The following is a 25,242-nucleotide window of genomic DNA, read 5'->3' as shown; positions in this document are numbered from 1 at the left end:
GTTTTCCATACCTTTGACAATACCGTGAAGCACAATGTGAATAGTGCAGCTATCGCCCAGAAGAATCCACTTGTTGCTGTCACAAACAGAGATGCATATACATAGTATATGTACTATGTATGCATACCATATAACATAGGTTAAAACACAGTTTTAACCTATGTTATATGGTATGTATATATGTTGTATGTACACATATATATCTGCACAATCACGATTCATATTTTGGAATTATTAGGGAAAATTTAGTTTACCTAAAAATTCTATATGTAGTGAAATCTGAAAAAATCATTTAAAATTAAATTAAAACTATTGCTTCTTATCTCTGTGTTGCAATCTCTTGGGAGTATTTCCTATACATCAATAGATTTCATTCCCCCTAGTCTACTGATGAACAGGAAATACAACTACAACGTTCACGCGCCCCCTTAGGGGGTAAGAGAAATCGATAGATGGAAAGCTAATAGACGGCAAAGCTCCAATCCATCATAGCCTTCTTCGAGAAACATTACTTAACTTCAGGCTACCTTTGTCTTTACTGTAAGAGAAAGTTTATTGTAGGTGAATACACTGCACTATGAAACTATTCGCGCGATGTCAATACTTGAAACTTATGCTAAGCTAGAATCAGTGCTATCGTACGAACTAATTAAATAATGTAAACAATTGCGAGAATTCTATGAGTCAAAAAGCATCTACAATGTTTTATGTTTTTATTTATTTATTATAGATCGATATATTTAATCTTATTTCAGCACTATAATGTTTGCTAAAAAATTGCAATTGACACTAACGCTGTCTATTTCTGTTCAAGGATTCCAATCAGAATTCATATTTATTTTTTTTTCTTATTGCAGATAGAATAAATCAGTGTCGTAATATTTTAAGAGAAACTAAAAAAAGAAATTGCTGTTGAAATTTATGTTAATCCTACACCTACAAAATTATTTTAATTATTTATTATGATACTTAATTGTACTGCTCAAAACAATTAGGGGGTGTTTTGGTTTTCTTGTAAATTATAAATTTATAAAAATAATTTACAAATGTAACACAATTTGTAATAAATATCGAATAATTAAACAATATCTCATCAATTACACCTTACCCATAAGTAAGAAATATTTATTCATGTATAGAGTACCCAATAGTTATAATCAGCGGTGAGATATGGAAATTTTAACAAAGGGCTCACATCGTCGAGCAAATTAAAAAAAAAAAAAGCCTAACTTAGCCCTTATAATACTCATATTGCGACTTTGTAGAGCTTCTGACAGATACGATAAATCCTGTAGGATATCAATCATTAATGCTAGATCATTTAAAAATTCCAAATTGAGAAGTCGGTTTAAAAAGCCCTTACAGTATATTTATCGTTAGATGCAAAATGCCTGCATAAAGCTGGTAATTTCTCCACACAGCAAGAGCCGTTCGTAAACTGCCAGCTGCCCATCGTGGTCCAAACACAAGGCCGATCTTTAAAATTTCTATACCAAAGTCTTTTGCAATCGTATTTAATTCTCGTTGATTTTTTGGTGATTGATGATAAAAAGCATATATTTTATCCATAAATATTTCAAAATGATTTATTTCTTTAATGTTTTTTTATCGAATCGTCTAATGCTAAGTGTAAACGATGAGCGCAATGCCAAATCACAACGTTGGGAAATTTTTGTAGAAGTTTGATTGCAACACCTGATTTGTTTTCTAATATTACACTAGCTCCATCAGAACAAAATGCAATGAAATGATTTTTTTATATCGTTATCAGAAAATCCATATGAATTTAAAGTATTATACATGCTACTATAATTTATAGTAGCATGTATACCTTCCACGGTGGTATTTTCTAGTTCTACAAGATTATTAAACAAGAAGAACAAGGGGCTCGCAAATTTAAGAAAAATTTAACAAAGGGGTCGTGCGAGCCCCTTATAGCTCACTACTGGTTATAATTATTTGCAGAAATTTATAATTATCCGACAGAAACTAAAATATCCTCTAATTGTTTTGAGCAGTGTATATTAGTTAATAAAGATAATATTTATTATAGTTAAATATTAGTTAATAAAGATAATATTTATTATCTTAGTTATGCATTAATTTATTATGAATTTTCCCTCTTCCAATAAATTAAATAAAATAAAAAAGGCACATACACTTACGCTTGGTGGCAATTTTGTGGTAAATAGTGGCAGGAGAGTTCAGTGCCATCTCTTTAGCAAAATTATCCAAATCTCCAGAAGTCGCAAATGAAAACAGCATCCTGTACAATGATTCGAAACTGATTATAAAAGGATAGCTAGTTCCACTTGCTTAAATAAATTTAGAAGAAAATGAAGGAATCACAGATGTCAATGTTCAGCTTTAAAACTGCATGATCATCTGCAGCGGAGGCAGAGAGAAGAAACCAAGAGCATCTTAGAAATGGTTGGGTAAGACAGCGAAATCGGTCAAGCTGATTGCCCACATTGTTACATTCCTGACCTTTTTTTAACCAGTTCTACTTCCAAATACACTGTAGATATTTGATAATTTGATTATCTTCCCTTGGCAATCTGACCATAATCATATTCAAGTCTCCTTCTCTACAGTTCGTCCTCCTCGCAGCAAATCTCAGCCTCGTACTACCCTGTGGCATTATAACTGTGCCAAGTGGAATAACCTCTGGAAATTTTGTTACTGCTTTCGCTCCCGATTCCAAACATATGCACTGAACTAATAACTGAAATAGTCCTCACTGGAATGAGAGCCTCCAGTACAAACCCCTGTATCCAAGGGGGTTTTGACCGGAGTTGAAAAAACTCCAGCTTCTCATTCAGCTTACAAAATAGCCAGAAATATGTATAAAAAGTTACCAGCCGTTCCAAAACAGACATGACATGTAGTAAACTCCTCCTGCTTAACTGACAGTCAAACCTTCTGGTCCCATGCTAATGTTGTTGGGTGTAACTTCTGCCCTTCCCTGTTGCCACTTCTCTTGCATCCTGACGGCACTATGGTAACCTCATCCTAGGAAATGCGGACCTCTTGGCATCGGTTCATTCTTCCAAATCCTGCCTGGAAGACCAAAGCAAATAAACTCTCGTACTTCCAGAAACTGGCCACTGCAAGACTCTTCTAAACTTTCGTCAAAAGGACATCAGAAAACATTTCATTAATCTTGATACAAATAAGTCTCCTGGTCCAGATGGCATATCTCTAGTTGTGTTCAAGAATTGTACTCCTGAATCGACAGCCCATACCGTATCGCTTATATAAATTATCATATTCTACTGGTATCTATCCAATTGCATGGAAGCAATCCCACACCCAGCATATCCTACCCCTCCCAATGAAAGGGAGGCAAAAGTCATTCATCTAACTATTGATCCATTGCTCTCACCTCAGTAGTTTCAAACGTGATGGAGAAGGTTATCAACAATCAGCTTCTTCATTACCTGGAGACTAGACGATTAATTAGCGATCATCATTATGAATTCACCATTCTCTTTCTACAGCGGACCTCCTAGATAATCTCACCCACCTGTGGAAAGGCCATGGAAAGATTTGGGGAAACTCATGTTATTGCTCTCGATATTTCTGAGGCACTTGATCGTGTCTGGCACCGAGGCCTCCCATACAAGTTGCCATCTTATGGCTGCCCGCTACACTCTGTAATTAGATTGCCAGCTTCCTCCTCATCGTTGTCAATGTCATGGTAGACGACTTCCTTGTCATGAAATTCCCCCCATCAATGGTGGAGTACCTCAAGATTCTCTGCTCTCACCCACGCGCTTCCTCCTTTACATGAATGACTTCCTTTCACTAACTTCAAATCCTATTCATAGCTTCGCTGATGGCAATACTCTTCATTCCTCATCTTCATTCGATAAACCCTGCAGTACTCTTAATGTTAGATGCCTTGATATCTTCCATAACCAGTGACTTAAACACTGACCTCCTCAACATCCACAAATGGTGTGAAGACAAAGTAGTACATTAAATGTTTCAATGCCAATAAACCTCAGACCTGCCTTATTACCCACAAGAAACATCTTACCTCATTCCCTCTCATTTTTGATAATGCTGCAGTTTCCTTTGAAGATCAAGTTTCTCTTCTTGGGTTGACTATCACATCCAGTTTATCCTGACACAAACATATTACTTAATGCCTATAGCCTCCTTACCCTCTAAAACGCTTGGTGTTCTTTTCCGTTCGAAACATTACTTATCTTCCACTGAACTTCTAATACGTTATAAGTCTCAGATCCGACTAACGTTTGAGTAATGTTCCCGTATTTGAGGTGAAACACGCGAGGCCTCCTTAAGAATTTTGGTGATTTTCAGAAGGGAGCAATCCGCTTAATAGACGACCCTTCCATCATGGGAATTTTCATGGGAATTCTCCGCTGAATTAGCTGTTAACACTCTTCCACTTTCTTCTAACAGTGTAAGAACTAGAGGCGCCACTGGCCAACATTCATACACTATCCAGCTTCGAACACACCAGACTAACTTCTCATCAGCTTCCGTCAATCCATCGACCTCTATTTTTGGAACAATCTCCCCCATAATGTTTTTTCCACTGAGTACAACCTCCTACTCTTTAAGAAACATACAACTGGCTACAATTTCTCCTTAATCACTTGCCCACGCATGACACCGCAGAGTTTATAGGTCTTGTGACCTTTCATATGTGAGGGCAACATAAAAAAGTAGAGATTTTTGAAAAATATTCATCAAATGATGGAAGTATTTTATTATTATTATTATTATTATTATTATTATTATTATTATTATTATTACATGAGCCTCCATGAGTCCAAAAAAAAAAACTTGCGAAGGCGTTTCTGCATGCAGGAACGGCTGCAAATACCAGAAAACTCAAAACTGTAATTCCAGAAAGCTTATTGTCTTTTATGATATTGTTTTGTATTGTAATAAAAATTACAAGTTTTATTGTAATCAAATTTTAATTTCAAATGGAAATATAAAAATATCATATTCAAAAGAAAAATACGCAAGAAAGTTCGAAAAAGAATCAAAGTGAGGTGACTTTCAGCGATGAATCGGAGACTAATTATACAAATATTATAAAGGAGAACCGGTCACTGGCGGCGACTCATTGGAAAACTATCAAACAAACATTGAGTAATGCAAACGAAGAAGTATGTAGTGAAGTTGTGTGCGAAGTTCATTGATCCAAGAAGTAAAATGCCTTCCTGGTAAAGAAAAAAAGAATATTGAAAGAACAAGTTATCAGATGTGTTTGGAGAATACAGAGAAAAATGTAAAAACATTAAGCCATGTATAAAAGTAACAAAACAAATATTTTAGGAAAATCTGCTAAAAATCACAAACCTTGAATATTTCGAAGATAGTAAAATGTTCTGGAAGGTATTGAAAAGATTAGAAATGGAGATAACAGTACTGAAAGGGCATCAAAATGATAAATAAGAAAATAAAGTGAAGACAAAGATGTGAATGTCTGAAGTTCATTGTACAGAGAGTGACAGTACAGTAGTAGAAAATATTGAAGAGGAATGCACTCAGGAATACATTTCAACATTTTTTTTATGTCACACACTCACGAAAGGTGGCAAACCTACAATACATTAATACCATGGGGAGAGGACTAAGAATTTCTTATAATTGTTATATTTTATTTATTTTTGTAATATTTATTAATTATTTTATATAGCCCTGAAATCTTGTTAGGCAAAAGTGGATATTTTTAGCCCGTTTTTGCCCTCCAAAAAGTTGGGAAATGGTCTTATGCCCGACAATGAATTTCATCTGCCAACTAAAGACAATCAGAAACTTCCATGCCCATGTCGGAGTTTGAATCCGTAGCTCAGTCGGCGAGCGGGTACGTTAACTACTCGGCCAACCTTTTCAGAAAGAGGGTTTTAAGTTTAACTGTCTTTATTCAACTTAAAAAAAGGTAAAATAAATTAAGTTATGAAAATATATGGTACTATCTGATATATTAAATAATAATCTTAAATTTCGGCTTTGAATTTGAACCTCCTTTGGTTTTTTTGAAAGAATATACCTTATGAAAATGTTACGATCTTGAGGCACACTTTCTCCTTCCATAGAGCATACAAGACATGTGGCAAATACCATTTGTGTAAAATGCCACATATCCTTCAATTACCTATGTTGACGTCTTAGATAAATAACAATGAGAATTGTTCAGTAGGTCCTGAAGATCTTTTTATGAAATCGGATAATAAACAACATGCACATAATAAATATTGGATTACAGTGAAAGTTATAATAAATCCTATCCTCCTCGGCATTGAGCTACGACAGGATCACTGAGAACCTCATTAATCATCGGTTGTCATCTGCTTCTTTTGATTCATGCTTAACAAATTAGAAGATGTCTTTGAGTTAGCAAAGTCACAAGTTACTAACTATGGATATGATAAAAATGACATACTGATATGATTGCATGTAACTGTGGCAATTTCGTAGCTCAGGCAGTTTCGACAAAACCCTTCGGTCGGAAAGATATGAGTTAAAATCCCATTTAGGACACGACGAATCTTTATCGAGGATTTTTCAACTGAAACTAAGTGGGTCGGTCTCATATGGCGGTGGCAGGGCTTTTCTTCCCCAAAAGTCTGCTTTTCATTTCGAAAAACAGGCAAACCGTCCACTTAATTTAGATATATATATATATACTGCTCAAAACAATTAGAGGATATTTCGGTTTTCTTATAAATTATAAAGTTATAAAATTAATTTACAAACGTAACACATTTATTTTAAAGTAGTCTTAATATACAACACTGTAGAACACCCAACATGCAAAATCATGTTAAGTCTTGTCAAAACGTATCATAACTGTATCAGCATGTTGGGGATATAAAAGTGTGATATGTAGCACTCACTTCCACAGTGCATAATTATCACTTCAATTGTAAACTTCTGTCACCTATCATCTACTATTTTGTTGAAAATGGCAGAGCAACATGATATCCCGGAATCGATGGCTTGGAGGCGATTGGTCCATTAGAAGATGGACAAACGCAGCAAGTTGTCACCCAAGCGTGTCGTGTATCTCAAAGCGTAATTTCGTGACTTTGGAATCGCTTTCTGGAGACGGGAAATGTATGCCGAAGACAAGGTTAAGCGCGGCCATTTGCAACAACCCCAACAGACGATCAGTATTTGTCATTACTTGCCAGAAAAAAATCGAACATTTAATGCAACACAACTTCGAAGCGAACTTCCCGTAGCAACAGGGAGGCTGATATCGACACAGACGACACACATCCAACAATGGCATGAAGAAATCGTCTTCATGCCATAGGTGTATATACTCGAAGACCAATGGTTTGCATTCCACTTACTGCAAATCACAAAACAGCCGGAAGAATTTGGGCACAGGAACACCGCAACTGGGCAAATCAGGATTGGGCTCGTGTACTTTTAAGTGACGAGTCCAGGTTCAGTCTGCAACCAGATAACCAACGTATCTTGATATGGCGTGAAAGTGGAACAAGAAATAATCCACAGTTTGTTCGTGAAAGACCCCAACATCAAGGTGGGAGTTTGATTGTATTAGCTGGAATAAGTATAGGTGGCCATACTGATCTCTATTTTATCAGAAACGATTCCTTAACAGCCCAAAGGTATCGCGATGAGATTTTGGAACCAATAGTTCGTCCATATGCTGCTGTAATTGGCCAAGAATTCATTTTTATGGATGACAATGCTCGTCCACACAGTGCAAATTTGGTACAAGAATGGTTTGAGTAAGAAGGTATTGAACGAATGGACTGGCCTGCCTGTTCACCGGATTGTAATCCAATCGATCATACCCGGGATGCTTTAGGTAGGCGCGTTTCTGCTCTACTTGTGCCACCACGATTGCTTCAGGAGCTCGAAATTGCTCTCACAGAAGAGTGGGGAAATATCCCACAAGAAGTGTTTGATCATCCTATCCCGTCCATGCAATCAAGATGTACTGCTGTTTTGGTTGTTAATGTAGACCATACGCCCTATTAAAAATTAACAAAATGTTTTTGGCTATTCTTGTTGTCATTCTTGTTAAAATTATTTCACGCTAAAATTTATAATTTGTTAAATTTGTAATAAATATAAATTATTTATACAATATCTCATTATTTATACTCTATCCATAAGTAAGAAATATTTATTTATGTATAAAGTACCCAATAGTTATAATTATTTGAAGAAATTTATAATTATCCGACAGAAACTAAAATATCCCTTAATTGTTTTTAGCAGTGTAGTATATAGGTACGGTACGCAAACTTTCTTATAACATACTAAACAGTTATCATAGCTGTTTATTATTATAGTTCAGGGATGCTTCATCTTTTGTGAAATCCCTAAATTTCATAAGTTTCGGTTTATTTTTGAGACAAAAATGTGCTCGCCTGAAAATATATCCTGTAAAATATACTATCCACTTGAAACCAGTTGCACGGGTTGGAATGAAGTTCTTATCGCTCATTTTTTTTCACTTTCCTTCAGTCATTTCTAAAGGTTCACACAAGTTTTTAATTTCTCTAAATTGGGTATCTGCCACATATCTTTTGAAAAGACAAAGCATTTTCAAAGATTGCAAAGATTGCAAAAATCTTTCGTCAACATAGATTGATTGAAATGCTCACAATTATATTACACATCAGTTAAATGGCAGAAAAGAATTCGATTTGTCTTCATAGTTATAATTAATTGGAACATTGCTAAAGCCACTAAAAAGTACAAATTTCTTACATTTTGAGAATATTTCGTGATATTTTAGATGAAGAAGGCTTAAATTAACTGGATCATACATGAATAGGATTGATAATATATTATTTTGGTTTATAAAAAAAAATAGTTCTGCTTTTTCTCAATGATTCTAAAATTATCCGTATATCCCAAGCTATTTCTTTACAGAAAAATTCGGGGATGTATATCTTTAATATTATTTACATGAATAATAGTAAACATGCATCATTAAATATAATGCTTTATTAATCTCTATTCGTAGAAGAGAGAGGATTGGTATTTACGAGTTCAACGAATTGAGCTTTTTTCCGAATTGCAATTCAGCTATTATTCATAGCGTTTCCCGATTTTTTATCGCGTGTAGATGCAGCCTGTTCCTTCCTCAGAAATCACGGATAACAACCTACGTAAAATTTTGTCTAGGAGAAGTAAAAAACAATCAAGATAAGGCCAAGAAGAAGAACCTATTTCGTTAGATAATACCGACTATCAAACAGAAAGCCGTGCTTCGATTTTTCTCCCTGATCATAAGGTTCAACCTTCCGGAATTTAAGCTTCCGTCTCTGTAAATACAGAGTATTCGAAGGCTAAATATCTCTTAGATCTTATCGGAGTACAAATTAGAGGAGGGTTTTAAAGTAGTAAAGATTCCAATAATCCATTCCGTTCTAGGAGTGTTGTGGGGAAAGAGGTCATGGAACTCGATCTGGCTATCACAAGGAAGTTTTACTATCAATTAAGGATTAAGAATTGTTTCTGTTCCCAGAGATGATGTTTTGGCTTTATTGGTTCTGAGTACAATTTCTTTGTCTTTGAACTTTTATTTCAGAAGATTTTATTTTGATGAAACTATGCAGAAAAATAACAAATATTCATTCTTAGGCATCGAATTATAGCCCATCCTAAGAGAAACATATTTTTGTCCTGAAGTATATCTCTATATAATCCTATAACCGAATTCATAAAAAATAACATTATTCTGAGAATATAGTTAAAATTAAATAGTGTTGAATAGTTATCGTTCCTAACTGTAAATAACAACGGTTGTGAATTTTTATTTATTATTATTTTTTTTTAAATTAAGCAAGAAGCATAAATTTATATTTGACTAAGATTCTTGAAGATATTTTGTCTTTAGGCATATGAAACCACTAGGAACTATGAAAAAATTCAACCCCATATTATTATTAAAATATTCTTGAAAAAGCAAATTGTTATTGTTTATGGAAATATTTAACCATCTTAGAAGTAGCTGTACAATAGTGAATATCATTTTGCATCCTTATGTCTAAAAATAAACAAGCATAGGTATGATCAAATCAGACAGAATTAAAAAATAAAATATTTCGCACCAAAGACATGAGAAAATACACGGATTTGAGAAATTTATATGCAAAACGGACCAATCTAAATCAATCATTATTATGTACAAACATGCTATATTCTATATAGTTAAAATATAATACAAACGCACTTTAACTATATTGATAAGAAATGCAACTGTAGCTTTGCTGATTTATTTTTATTTTTTTTTTAATTGTACAACTCACTCGGAAAATGTTGAAAACCTCGTGTACATGTTTGTACCGTAGGTCAGTTTAGATAATCCATAGGCAGAATTAGATCTATAAATCTAGATAGATTAAATCTGGAACATTTTAAGTTATTTCAAGCTTCCATTGTATTGCAAATTTTAATGTTACGTATCATCGTTTTGTTGTTTACTTCAAAACACCCGAATTCTGTTTTTATTACTAAAACAAACAAAAAGAAAAAACAATTCTAATTACATTGTAGTTTAAAAATGGATTTGGGGAAATTATGAGACGTTTCCATAAATATAAAAATATATTAATAATACAATACATTATTAATTCACATGATATTATATATTTATTTTTATCTATTGTAGGAAATGAAATCTGAAAAAGGGATCGAAATTAGTCAATATGGTATATATATCTATCTGCGATGCAATAATTGATGCACGTAATAACATTAATTAGCTTTAGTTGGAAGCAGTGGCGGCGGGTGAAAATGTTAAGTGGGGGTGCTGCATATATAAACTAAAAAAATAAAATAAAAATAAAAATAAAAATAAATATTTTTTTCCTAATCAGTAACCAATTTATTAATAAATAAATTTACATATTAAAAAATTGATTCATTAAAAATATTTCACCCTCACCACGAATTATCCGCCAGTCTGGCTGCGATTGGTCGAACGTGATAATATCGACACTGCGTTAGATAGCAGTGTATTTGTTTCGTAATCTAAAGCGTTAATCGAACAAATCCAATTATTAACTATTCAATCACTGTCAAAACATAAGCTGTAACCTTTAACATGTTGTATTGCATTTATATAATGTTGTAAGCATTGTCATTATTTATAAAAACAAATAAAATTTAAATATTTCATTTTTTCCTTCGGGGTGCTGCAGTGTCGCAGTGCTTATGTACGGGCCGCCACTGGTTGGAAGTTAACCAAGATTGTGTTGAAACCTTTATGCATTATACACATTAATGCTTCAATATTGACTCATGATCTTACCAGTTTTGATGCAGTACCTTATTTGATGGAATAGCGTAACATTAAAACTGAGAAATCTCTAAGAGAGTTGCACTTATGAGCAGAGAGAAAGTCCAACTACAAACATTATAAATCTGTAATTTATTGTGGAGAGATGGAACTTTTATTTCACATTTTATTACTAATTTTATGACACATCAGGACTCTTATCCCTACATATAGCAACGGGAATAGTTTTTGTATGACTTGCCTTCAGATGTGCGAATGATAAAAAAGTATTTAAAAAGTAGAAACTCTCGCACTTGCAGCTATCAACACCATCTTATTTGCTATTAAGCTTTTTCCAAGAGTTTTAATATCCTAAACGAGTGTTGTGCAAGATACGATAAAGCGGAAATTAAAGGCATTCTCTTTAACTAAAGAGATGAGAAATACGCTGAGATAGCACCAATAGGTGAAAAAAAAATTCATTTTAATCAAGCCAGCGTCTTTTATTTATTTTATTTATTTATTTTTTTCGAAGCTAGGATTAAACTCTTGACAAAGTACACTTGCATTTCCTGTATTTCCGACAGTCATTGGGATTCGCTAAATTAATATTTTCGGGTGACATACGAGAACGGAATGAGATATAAATGTTTTATGTAGTAGTTCGGAATTCAAGGAAATCAGACTCTGCATATTGATTGAATGAATTATGTGCTCTATCTATCTGTTTCGATCTATCAAAACTCCAAACTGAATTTTTGTTGTTGTTACACGATCAGCTTTTGAACAATAATTAGATTTTGGAGAAGAAGCATTCCTACACACAAAACACACTTTTTATGTGGAAATGTTGAAGAAATGCTAATATCATTCGAAGTCTAATTTAACGAGAATAAAGTAGAATGTCTAATTACCATTCTGTTTAGATGAAGTTTGTGTTAAAACCAAATGCTGGGCAAAAAAAAAAAAAAAAACACTTAAATGTTATAACAAAAAAAAAAAAAAAAAAAAAAAAAAAACACTTATACGGGCAAGCAGGTTTTTCCTCCCGGAAACTCGGGTTTTTCGTCCTGTAAACTCAAGAAAATCGACCGTAGAACCCACATTATTTCAGACATTAAATATATTGTGTTAGGGTTAGGGACCACGAGATGGCGGCACATTTGAGCCGTCTCTCTTCACTGCGTACCGCTTAATTAGTGATAGCCTTGGGCCATCTGTCTCTGATTGGGTACCAGTGGAGATTGAACTGCCCACTCAGTCTCCAAAAGTTAGATAGGGCTAAATGGCCTCGCCTACTTCCGTATACGGGAATAAAAAGGCGTTAGCTGATTTTTTTTTTTTTTATGTTATATACCTACTTACCTTACATACCTAATGAATGTGCTAAGAGGGCAGGTAATCCTCTACATGATATACCATTATTTATGTGACTCCAATCCACGAAAATTTATAAACTTATAGTATATTGGTACCATGGATGACATATGATCTTTTTCTCTTTTTTTATTAATTTTATTTTTTTTTCGAATTTTCATTTATTTTACAGTAATCTGGAAACCCTGCTCTAGACACCTGAGACTGAATTTTTTTTTTCAAGCCATTTTAGGCCTTCAATAAGCAAAGAGATGATCTCACATTGAGCAGTGAAATTCATCTTCCACCTGAAGACAACCACAAATATTTATACCCATGGCTGGATTCGAAACTAACAACCTGTTGGTAGGAGAACGAATACGTTTACCGCTCAGTCAACCAGGTCAGCAAGTGTATCCTCAGACTATTTTTTTCACTCTTAGAGTATGAAACAGCCGAATCTCTAGAAGAAAAAAAACATTCCAACTCAGTATGACACGAAGTAAATAACCTTTCAATGAAAAGATTTTTTTAAAGGTTGTGAGGTTCTATATGAGATTTGAACCCACAACTTTTGAACCAAAGAGTTTCACCATTATTATCTGAATTAAGGATGCTGCTGAATGGGATATTCTCATATTTAAATTTATTTAAATATTTAAACTTTATTTGAATTTTATTTGTATGTTTATTTTTCCCGTTTTGCAAAACACTTTCATTTTTCTCATAGATGAGATACAAATGAAGAAGTGTTTATCGATTATTTAGGGCCACGAGATGGTGACAGTGGTCTATCATAATCTCTCTCCCTCCCTCTCTCTCTCTCTCTCTCTCTCTCTCTCTCTCTCTCTCTCTCTCTCCTGAAATCTGATTTATTGACAGTTATTGTTTGTGAACACTAACTTGTTGAAGGACAGAGAGAATAGCTGCTGACATGTCTACTAAAAGTCAGTTACGCTATAGGAAAACTAGACCTGCTGCTTTTTCAGAATAAAATGAGTTAAAAGGATTTCTTTTATTTGTTATCGATTAGAAAAAACAAAATATGCTAAAGCCCGACTGATTTAAGATTTAAATCTTAATAAATACGGTTGCATTAAGCTTCCTAAGATTTGGGAAACACTTATCACCAGTGGTCCCCACCCTACATTCCAGGCCACCTACAACCTCCCATAGAGGGTGCTCCACCTAGTTAGGACTTTAGTGTAACCCACGTTGTGGGCTTAGTATTGTTTGTTATTTGTGTTTATGTTACATTCGTTTTTTTTTTTGTAATCCCTGAATGTCTCAGTGACTGAGATGAAATATAGGAAGTATTAAATTCTGTTTTAATCCTTCTGAGTGTTGTAAAAAATCCATGTTGGCCTCCAACATGATGTGCTCACAGTACTTAAGCCTCTACACACGGATTAATTGGCACCTAAGAAGGAGAACAGAAGACAAATGTCGCCATCTCATAGTCTCTAACCCAAATACTATATATTATTATCTGAAATATTGTGAGTTCAATGGTAGATTTACTTGAGTTTTGGGGATGAAAAACCACCTTTTCCGGGAGAAAATACTTGCCTAGAGATCGAATACCTGAGGAATCGATCAAATAAATAAATTAAAAAAAAACTATAAAAAGTTCCATAGATCTGCGACATATTCGAACGTAGAAAGCGTTTCTCCGGATGGCCTAAAGCCACAGATACCCATTTCCACAGGACTGCTCCACACAGATAATTCTTACAATTAGTTAAAAGCAATGTTCTTAAACACTCTAGCTTTTTTCTCCTGAAAATTATGAATATGTGAAACCATCTAGCTATATAAATAGTTTGCTCCTTAAGGTACAATGAACTATATTAGATAAAAATATGAAAATCTATTCTGACTGTCCTGAGAATATGCTCTTTAAAGAAGTGAATTTAATCCTAATTAGGAAGCACATAATACTTATAAGGGATTCAACATAAATAAGTACTGTGAATGAGCCGAAAACCACCCAGGACCTTTTGCTTTGTAGACTAAACATGGAAATTTTTCATGCCACACCAGGTTTCCAATTGGCAGGGTAGTAGTCTCATGATGGATGATGAAATTTAGCTGCCACCAAAGGCATTTACACGCATTTATGTTCATAGTATCATTAGAACCTACGGCCTTTTGGTTGGAGAGCGGAGACTATTCCACTCCGCCAACCATGCTGAAGTTTAACTGCATCGGAGTAATCTTTACTAGCCATCAATCTAGCTGTTCTGACCCACTACTTTTTCCTGTATGTTACTTGAGGAAATGTTTGAATACCGGATGCAGATATATGATATATAATCTTCTATATATATATAAATGCCGGCTTGGTCCACCAAGCGGATGACAAGAACGTTCTTCAGACACTGGCTGCTGGATTTGAATCCCACTGTGGGCAGGTCGAAGGTGAATTTTATCGCTAGGTGGGAGACCACAATCCCACTTATATTGGATGCTTATATGGGGAAAAATTAAAACAAAGAAAATAATTGGTGGCTGGCATAGAAATCATCATTACATACACCATACTTATTCATTACTTCATCTTTTATTTCTTTTTATTTTAGACGCCTTTAGAAAACTCCATTCGCTTTCGGTATATAAATAAGAGTACGGAAGTTCGTGTGAAAATCATCGGGCAATATGCTTCACCGCTGCAATGTTTTGCGGAACTCAGATGTTATGTCGCATGTTGTCATAACATGCTACGCCAGCTGGTCTGCAATAGAAAGCCTAAGACCAATTACAAACCTCAAAACTACACATACGTATGGTCGTGTTCGTGGTTTTAGCATTCGTGACTGAACTACAAAAGAGGTGACGCCCATAAATAACTTTTCAACGAAAAATCTAAAACTGCTATCCAGTTACTAGTGTCTCTGTACCAGTCACGATTCTAAAGGACAAGGAAATGTAATTATCTCAAACAACTATTAAAGACCTAAATTAAATATTTAAAACCCATTATGGTAATCTCTAATAGAAATGAAAGGAGAAAACAGACAAAATTAAGCGTAATAATATCTGTATACGTAAATGTGTTTGAATATAAATGGTTGAAATACCCAAATGATCATGGGTATTCATAAACAATTAATAAATATATTCTTAAAAAAAAAAAAAAAAAAACATTTTAAAAATGTTTGTTCAAAGATTTTTTTAATTATTTTTCAGTATGTTGTGTTCCCATTTTATTTTGCAAGTTGACGATTTTAATTCTTCTAGCATTTTCGTTGCTAAGGTAACCACGTGCAGGTTTATTTGCTAAAGTAGAAGGAAATGCGTATCTGGTTGCTATAGTAACTACGCGTACTTCCAGTAAAGTGTTTTTTTTTTTATTGTTATTTTTTTTAATCACAGTAACACACTGAAAATTTAATACATTAATGATTGTAAAATACTCGTTCAGCATCTCCCATTTTTAATTTCTCGTTTTCTTCTTGCTAGAGAAATCTCTAGTATCTCATATATCAGAATACCAAAGAATTCATTATAATCTAGCCTAATGTTGAAGGGATAAGCTGGTCCCTATATGCGAGTGATTATATAATTAAGTTTACTTTATTATTATACTGGACTGCTTGGTTGACATCGCTTCTTACTTAAGAAAACTCGTAGTTTGCCCTCTGTGAATAACGTAAAATATAATAAAAACAAAACAAATCAAATTGACAACTATTTAAAAAGTAATAAATTAACTATAATAGAAGAGCACGATAAAATAAAATAAATAAATTCTAAAAGTATTTTTTTTTTATTTCATATACATTTGGAAATAGTTATATGTTCGAATATAAGTTTCGGTGTCGTAAACTAAGAGAAAGTTGGGATTTCTTAAAGCAGGTTTTTATGACTTTGATATTTCCCAAGTACACTCGATAACACAAAGAAACCAGACCACCTGCCGGTGTATGTATGCTATTTTCATAGATTTTTTTTTGTTCTCTCTCTCTCTCTCTCTCTTTCGACTGCCCCACCCAACTGATCCGGAGTATTCTTTTCCGATATCTCCTCCTTTCACTATTTTACTTCAGCTTATAGCAATATCTTCCTGTGCTCGCTTCTTTGAACAGTCTAATTTTATCAAATAGCACCCTTGCGTTCTACTTCAGAAAATATTTTAATACAAACGTACCTTCGGAGCCTTGGATTTCTCCTCCCATGAGCAGTTCATTCATAAAATAGGTCTATCGCATGAAAGATTTAAAAATAAGATTATACAGCAGTGCTGGAGACGTAGATTAACGTAGAAGGCGCCATGAATAGAGTAAACTTTCTGAAGAACTGTGGTATATCAATACTCCTCAACGAAACGGAAAACTAGTGATGGAAGAAGCACTTCCTTTCACAAAAGCGATGATCCTATAATTTCAGCGTGAAGGTGTAAATCTAGTCAGAGATAAATAGATTGTGTAGTCTGGGAGGAAGAAAAAATTACACGTGCCGCGTGATTAACAAGAATTAATTACGAATAAATAATCAGATTTGATCATAAAGAGATTAGCATCATTGTCCGCCCACTTTGTGCGATCTGAAGGTAAATGTGTTATCTCTGATTAAGAAATTCAATATTTTGGAAAGGAAAACGACGTGGGATTTAAATAATCGGATTAAGTTGTGCTCAACTCAAACAAGGTTGTTTTTAAGGAAGTTTTTTTTTTTTTTTTTTTTTTTTTGCACACCTTATGTTCTTTTTCTCACAAGGTGCTTTAAAATTATTCAGAAAATTTTTTAAACCTCATTAGCTGGAATTGCAGTGTTAGGGATTGTATTTTTTTTTAAATTACGAATAGAGGTTTATTTCATTTGGTTAGATTAAAAAGTGCACGCATTTGTTAAGATAAAGGGAAAAATAAGTTAAGCGCTTATTTATTTATTTATTTTGTTAAATCCAGAAGAGTAAAAAGGAATAAACTTTTAGCCCTATTTTGCATTTTATTTCCCTTGTTTTTCTAAATACATATTAAAACTAATGTACTTTTGCATTGTCATCAACTAAAAAAAATTACAAAATCTTGAGACGGGATCCTCACTGTAGAGTAGGTTTCATTCTTCTTCAATTGGAAGAATGAACTCAATAATTACCACGATGAATATCGACTCCGTTTCAATTGAATAGCAGGTTTCAGTTACACTTGTGAACATTTAACGTAAATTTTCTGGGATGTGATCCCCTTCTGAGCACGCAGATCGGATGACAGCACTTCCGGTGCAATGAAGACTAAACTAACCCGTTTACCATTCAACCATACGAGATGCGATGGACACCGACAACCGAAAATCGATATATAGACTTGTAAGCTTGGTGATCTGGAAGACGCGTTCTCACAAATGTTATTTTTCTGCTCATTATTATTATTATTATTATTATTATTCCTCGTAGTCTTTATCATATTCCCTAAATGCTTTCGGCTAGAGACCTACTTATTTCATCTCCTGCTGGGCCAGTAGTAGTAGATCCAGAGTGGCTGTCACAAAGTCCCCATCTAGAGATCAGAACAAAATTTTCTGGTAAACAGTATTATGTATATGACTGCTTTTGTTAGCCTAATCTATATGAAGAATTTATTTAAAAAAATAAAAATTTCTTCTGTCGCAGATGGAATATGAAATTGAGTCTCTCTCAAGAATGACGTGTGACAAAAACATTAAAGAAACTAAGGATATCCCCAAAAAAGATATCCTACTTAATTGTTTAAATATAAAATAAATCACCTGACATTTCATTGCGAACGAGATTACGTGGGTAGAGGAAGGGATTAGCTCTAACTTTTAGAAATCAGTTGATAGCTAGTTTTCGTTTCTCTTCAATGCGGAAGTTGAGTGCATTTGTAACCACGTTTTAGACAAAAAAAAAGAAAAAGAAAGCGACATTAGAATGCGGCAAAGAAAAGCCACCACTTGTATTTCCTAATTCTGAGTAGTATTATATTTAATTTAATTTAGTGATTAATTGTTACTAATTAATTATTAATCTTTATGCAACCAAAAGAAAACCTGATCCAGAAAATAATCAAAAGGAAACTACGTCTATTTGGCCATATATGTAGAATGAATGATGAGATAAAATTAAAAACGTTGCTTTTTGGAATGATTGAAGGAAAGAACAAAAGAAGAAGACCAAACAGAAAATGGGGCGATGACATCGTCAAATGGTGCGGAAACTCTATACAAAAACTGAGTCATCTTACACAAAATAGAATGCAATGGAAGAATCATATCAAGATGGCAGCAGACACCTACGAGAATTGGATCCATGGTTGTTGATGATGATGATGATTAATTGTAATATATTCAACAAATATTAAGTTAATAAAAATATTTTATAGTTGTTGCGGCATTTATTAATTAAAAAATTATGAGATCAGTGGTATTAATGTTTACAGATATTCAAAACTTATTACATACCCTATATGTAGTTTTCTAAGGTAGTCGCGAATCAAATGTTTATTTGTATGAAAATATACATACAATGGTGTCAAGCTAGCAAATCACTAACTGAATGAATCAAAATAATGAAAAAAAAACAACCTAGACGGTTGTCAACCCAACTCATTCTGCTATTTTCAAATGGCTTTAATATACTAATGAAGGAAATAACCGTAGTATCAGGATGTAATTTACTGTGTCTAAAAACAAAGCCAACGTGATAAAATTTATCTTGATAACCTAATTCGAAAACCATATGAAAGTAGATGAGTTATACTGCATCTTAAGTATTAGTTCTTATAGCGATAAGAATGCTATAAACACAAAAATACTACCCGATCTCATCTCGACCTCTGAACAATTAAATAAAATACATGACTCATCATTAACCTCTAGCTACCCCAACTCCTGGTTACTCTCAAACCAGCCAAAGTCCTCTTAACACCTAACCGGAAATCGTCTACAAACTATTCTAGTCGGCAACTCATAAAGCTCATATACACGTCATAAAACTACTGCAAAGCTACACTTGATACCTACAAATCAGTGAAATTGTAGTTCATTTGTTCTGAATATTTGTAAATGTTTACAGCATTCTACGAAAGCTACTAGATTGAATGGAACAATTGTTTCATGACAGAAAGTACTTAAAGCTCTAAACTATGATTATATTTTTTTCATGTCGACGAGTTGCTTATTTATGGAGTTGCAGTTACAACAAAATGTAATTTGAAAAAGTTGCCTTCTTACATGTCTTCATTTATGCAATGCGACATTAGATGCGGTACATGAAACATAACTGGAACCGGTTATAAAGCAAATTTCTGTTATCACATAATGCAATTTATATGAAACCAAAAACACATGTTGTTCTTTATATAATTCCATTTACGATACTCTGAAACAAAACACGATATTAAATTAACATATTCAGTTTGTTACGACTAATCACAAATGCAGCTCAGTATTTGTTACTAATTTAGGGTTATGGTTAATCGAATATCTGTTCAGTTTATTATCTATTTATTTTTTAATTAGTTTCTTTTGAACTAATATATTTTATCATTCTGGCATAACGTCATTTCCTTTTAGGTAAGAAATATTAGACTGTCTTACATAAATAAGTTAAAGTACCAAATCATTTTTGCTTCCTTCAAATCTGAAGGCACATTCCACTCAAACCAATTGAAAACAATTCTCTGATTATACAAATACATCATCCACACAGATATATACTATCACCACCACCAATTCATTTTGTGTGCAGTGTATGAGACATGAAGAAGTAATTGGCTTTTTTTTTTAATTCCTATGAATCTAGAATGTTGCTGCTAACACACTAATCATCGACTTTGACTCAACAAAATATCCTTTTGGGTTTGCTTTAGATCTGGTCTATGACGCGAGAAATTACTAAGGGTTGTTGGGATGGTGATTGTCTAAGAAAGAGCTTTGGCTTCAAAATCTATTATTCTTTCACAGCCAAATATAATTTATGCCAAATATACAAGTTTTAAAATTTACTAGATAGGTTATGAAATTCAACCTTCAGCATCGGGATTTTGGTATTGCACTATTTAGAAGACACGAACTCACTACTAGAAACTCGAATTTTTCATCCTGCAGGCACGCACACACACACACACACACACACACACAAACAACGCTGGCATCATAGCCTCAGTAGTAGCTTTGGCCGTAATATCTATCAACCAACCAAACAGAACAAACACCAGTGAAGTGTTTGTTCTCGCGTTACGTCTAAAATGACTGGACCTACTGAGTCTTTATGTGGGGTTTATAAGTTACTTTTCAGGCACTATATGAGAAACTGTTCATGCAACACTCCATACAAGTATGGTAAAATGTGACAGTTTAAAGCATAACTCAAAATAATAATTATCCACCCAGTTCAAAGTTCACACACAAATTGAAAAATGCCATTACAGTTAACTGCTTGCACGTTTCGATCAAACCATATGACTCGTATATCCACGTAACGTTTGAAATGACGGATTTATTATTTATAGTTATTTATTGACAAAAATTTAACTGACGATACAACTCAATTCAAATTCTACCCAAGAATCTAAATTCCTACCATCGTAAGATACAGACTGTTGCAAGTAACGTTGCTTTTGTACAAAGTTATGTTCAAATCTTCGATGTTTATTTCTTTTATATAGTTAGACATTATTATTATTATTATTATTATTAGTAGTAGTAGTAGTAGTTATACAGGCACTTTCAGGAAGTCAGGGACTCAGTGAAGTACCGATTGTACCTCTTCATCAAAACCTTCACTTACACTATCCACAGACAGCAGCTTATTCCATTCATTCATTGTACTAGCCGCTCTCCCATCCATCTCGCATGCCTATTTGCCATACTTAACCTATTGTGTGTATATAATAACTTCCTACGTAGGATCTTGCCAATGTCACGGCAAAATAAAGAAATATCATGGTATATCCATTGTCCTGATGTAACACTTCGGTTATTCTTTTGCGAAACGTGAGCAGATTTGCTAAAGCAAGACGTATCTTACAAAACTATGTTATCCTCTATAAAGGATCGAGGTGCTATCTACCAGCTTCTGAATGCAGTTTCTGGCTATCTTTTCCAGTATTTAAATGATTATTCCAGAGATAGAGATTAGTCTTTAACTGACTACACATCAGTTCTAGCCTACATTAGTACTTGTCCTCTTTCATTTATTAGGAATCATGCTTTTCCTAAGACTCAAACGACCGGATTAAAGGTACTGTTAATTCACCGGCGCATTTCTTTAACAAGCATGGTGATATATCATTTAATTCATAGTTGTGTTTGCATCAAGGTCTTGAAATATATTTATTAATTCTACATCTTCCACCTCTATCTTTTTCGTCTCGTTTCTCCTCAAGTTCCAGTGAACTGGTGAACTAATGACTCTTTCAAGAGTGCATAATTTACCAAACAATCGCGATACTGATTACACAGTGTTTATTATTATGTAGTACCTGCTTTAAAGATTTGTTAATCTTTTTAACTACCGATGTCGTTTATGATCTAAGTTCACTCTGATGTAATTTACACCTGTGAGATGATGAGCGGATTCCTGGTGAAGAATAAGCAACAGCTCTGGATAAATATGAATATCTAGAATTTGATAAAGAGCTAAATAAAAGGTATAATAGCCACAATGCATTTCTTTCCTTCGTATAATTATTTGGATATTTTGATTAGTTGTGTCTACACTCATGGAATTCGGTAATTTCTATCTACTTGTTTTTTCTGGATATCCTCAAGGAAACATACTGTTGCTCCCAAGATTTCCTGATTGTATTGATAAGCCTTACACAATTCATTCAGCATTATGATAATTACAGAACAAGAATAATTAATACTGGTCATAAGTAAGCATCTGTATTCACATTGCATGTTTCTTGGTAGGGTTTTCCTGTAGCAGTCAAAATATTTGGTGGCACGACTCTTGATTTTATTCTTGAAGTACGAAGGACTATTCTGTATCACTTAATTACAGCGTTGTAACTCAGTACGGCATCCACCTGTATCCATGAATATTGCCTATGCATATGAACATGCATGGGCTCACTGAACAGACACACTTCTCAACTGCTAACCTAAACTCTGCACTCATCATCAGTCACAAATGACGATGTTCGTTATGGTTGATACAATCCTCTGATGCCACCTACGCTTTGCATTTATGGTTGATCATTTAAGGCGATGCTAATATTCACCAAATACTGTCATTATGTTATTGAACGCTTTGTTAGATGATTAGTATAGTAAATATTTTGACACCACTCTCATCAATCCTTTAAGTTCTGGCCAGTTATTTAGATTCCCACTCAATTTGCTTCCCAATATATATTAAAATATATTGGGAAGAAATACATTTTCATGTTTTGGAATCTTCTCAAATTCCTGACTGATTGTGTGATCTCTTTTCCAGTGCTTTACATACTGCTGCATTTATGTCGATAAAACTAGATAACATAAGTCAGTTCTGCATAAATATATTCGAGTAACTAACGAAAATGCATTCGGATGTACATTACATGTGGTCGTTACTGTATAAGGAATAATCGTTAATAATTATCAGCATATTTACTATGCATGGTTGGCAGAGTGGATACAGATCTCCGCTATCCCACTAACAGATTATAGGTTCGGATCGCACGGTGATGTCGAAGTATGTGAAAATTTCACATCAGGTGTGCGACTACCAGGCTACGTATTAGAAGTATGAAACAAAGCGGAAAAGTATAATTAATGTTCGATCTACAGAGCGATAATGAACTCATATACGTATGAAATTATCATGTCATACAGACAGGAGAATAAACCCGAAGTTTACAACAATAATTTAGTAGTCTAAGAGAAAAAACTACAAATCAACAGTGCAGTACAACAGTGATCTTCAAAGGAGAGTATCAGAATGCTAAGTGCAGTGGCGCACCCAGAGTAGTGGGGGCAAGGGGCTCTAGCATACCCCGAAAGAAAAAGGATAAAAAAAAAAACGCAAGAAAATTTTACAAAAATCGTTTCCTAAATAAAATTCATTTTCTTTCTTTAAATCCTGAGTGCGCCACTGACTCAGTGCGTCTAACCATGCCAGGATAAGGAAATGAACTCTCAGAACCAAGAGCTACGTGTACAGATTCCCAATATTGCGCGCCATTTTTGAAAACCGTTGCATTTATTCCTTGTTGACAACAAGTGAGGACATGGCGATAGCAGCAGAAAATTGACTGATTGAGTGTGCTAAGTGGCTTGCTGATGGCGTCTGAGTGCTTCTTTACACAAATATTCCCTGATATTAGTGAAGTGATATCTGAATTCCGCAGTCTCTTGAAACATTCTCCTCAGCGCAGTTTTAAATGTTGCTTGCTTCCTGTTGATTCATATTAAAAGATGCAGATAATTAAGGATTGGTTCTAGCCTGTTGCATCACTCTGTCTCAACCCAACTAAGCATCTCAGGTGAAATGGAACTAACTTTTGGTGACAGGGATCTATCCCTTAATAACTGAGTTTGCTGTAGATACGATCAATTCTGCATTGGTCAACATTTTCATGTATTCTTTTGGCACCACATGCAACCTATTCCAAAAAGTGAAGCTATTTTTGTGGACTTGGTGCACCTAATATGTTGGCCGCCACATGTATGAAATATTATAAATAAATAAATAATTATTTTAGCAGTTTGATAATTGAAATATTTTAGTAAATCGTTCCAACACTTTTTTGAAATCATTATAAAAATAATAACAGATACTATTAGTACTTCTGAGAATTTTTAATCTCTGTATTCATCGATTGCACTTTTTATACATTTTCTATTATGTTAAAAATATTTATTAGCATCGTCAGTAGCTATGGAAACAACAATAATTCAATAGTTTCACGGGAAATTAACTATTCATAGCCCACCAAATATTATTACTTTTAAGTCGTCAGAGACTTGACGCATATTAATGGCAATACTTGATAGATATGTATTGCAGAAAAGCTCCTTCCGGTTGCGAATATTAAATTTTGTCCACCTGGGTTAGACTTCGCTGAAACAGCACATATATTATCATCCACGAACAGCCACGCGCCGATGAAACTATTCCCATTTGGAGAAGCTTAAGCGAGTGGATTTAATTCTAATGTGGAACACATTCAGTATGGAGAACGTGTGAGCTACCGGGGGAGGCTAATGACGTCTTTTCAGTGTACCTGAGGGAAACGTCGCGACCTCGAGTTTGCCAATGTCTAGCGTTGCCTCTTCATCAGACAGTGAGGGATCGTTATCCCCCATCTTTTGTATCGATTTATCATTTTGAGGCCATACGTATGTGGGCTTGAGTTACTTGTTTTTTTGCCTCCCTTCAGTATTCTGTATCGAAGGAACAATATTGATCCTTGGGAGGGGTGGCAACTATTTGCTAAATGAGCTGTGGTAAGCTTTCATTCGGCCAATTCAACTCACTGAAAAGACACACAAACGGACTTTTGTTTACGGAGCAAAGATGCGCATTAAGTGAGTCTGTTATTGGGGAAGAGGGAGAAGAAGTCCTTTGAAAAGCGAACTACTTCTCAGAAAGAAGATTAAGACATTCATGCTACAATAATCGTATTAAATTCGGCTCAAACTTTGGCGTTTTTAGGGACTTTCTCCTTTCTTTA

The sequence above is a fragment of the Typopeltis vanoorti genome, chromosome 23 (genome assembly GCF_054136105.1).
Source record: "Typopeltis vanoorti isolate ZY-2024b chromosome 23, IOZ_Tvanoo_1.0, whole genome shotgun sequence".
NCBI classification, from domain to species: Eukaryota; Metazoa; Arthropoda; class Arachnida; order Uropygi; family Thelyphonidae; genus Typopeltis; species Typopeltis vanoorti.
The sequence above is the reverse complement of the archived record's forward strand: the minus strand, read 5'-3'. Positions refer to the sequence as shown.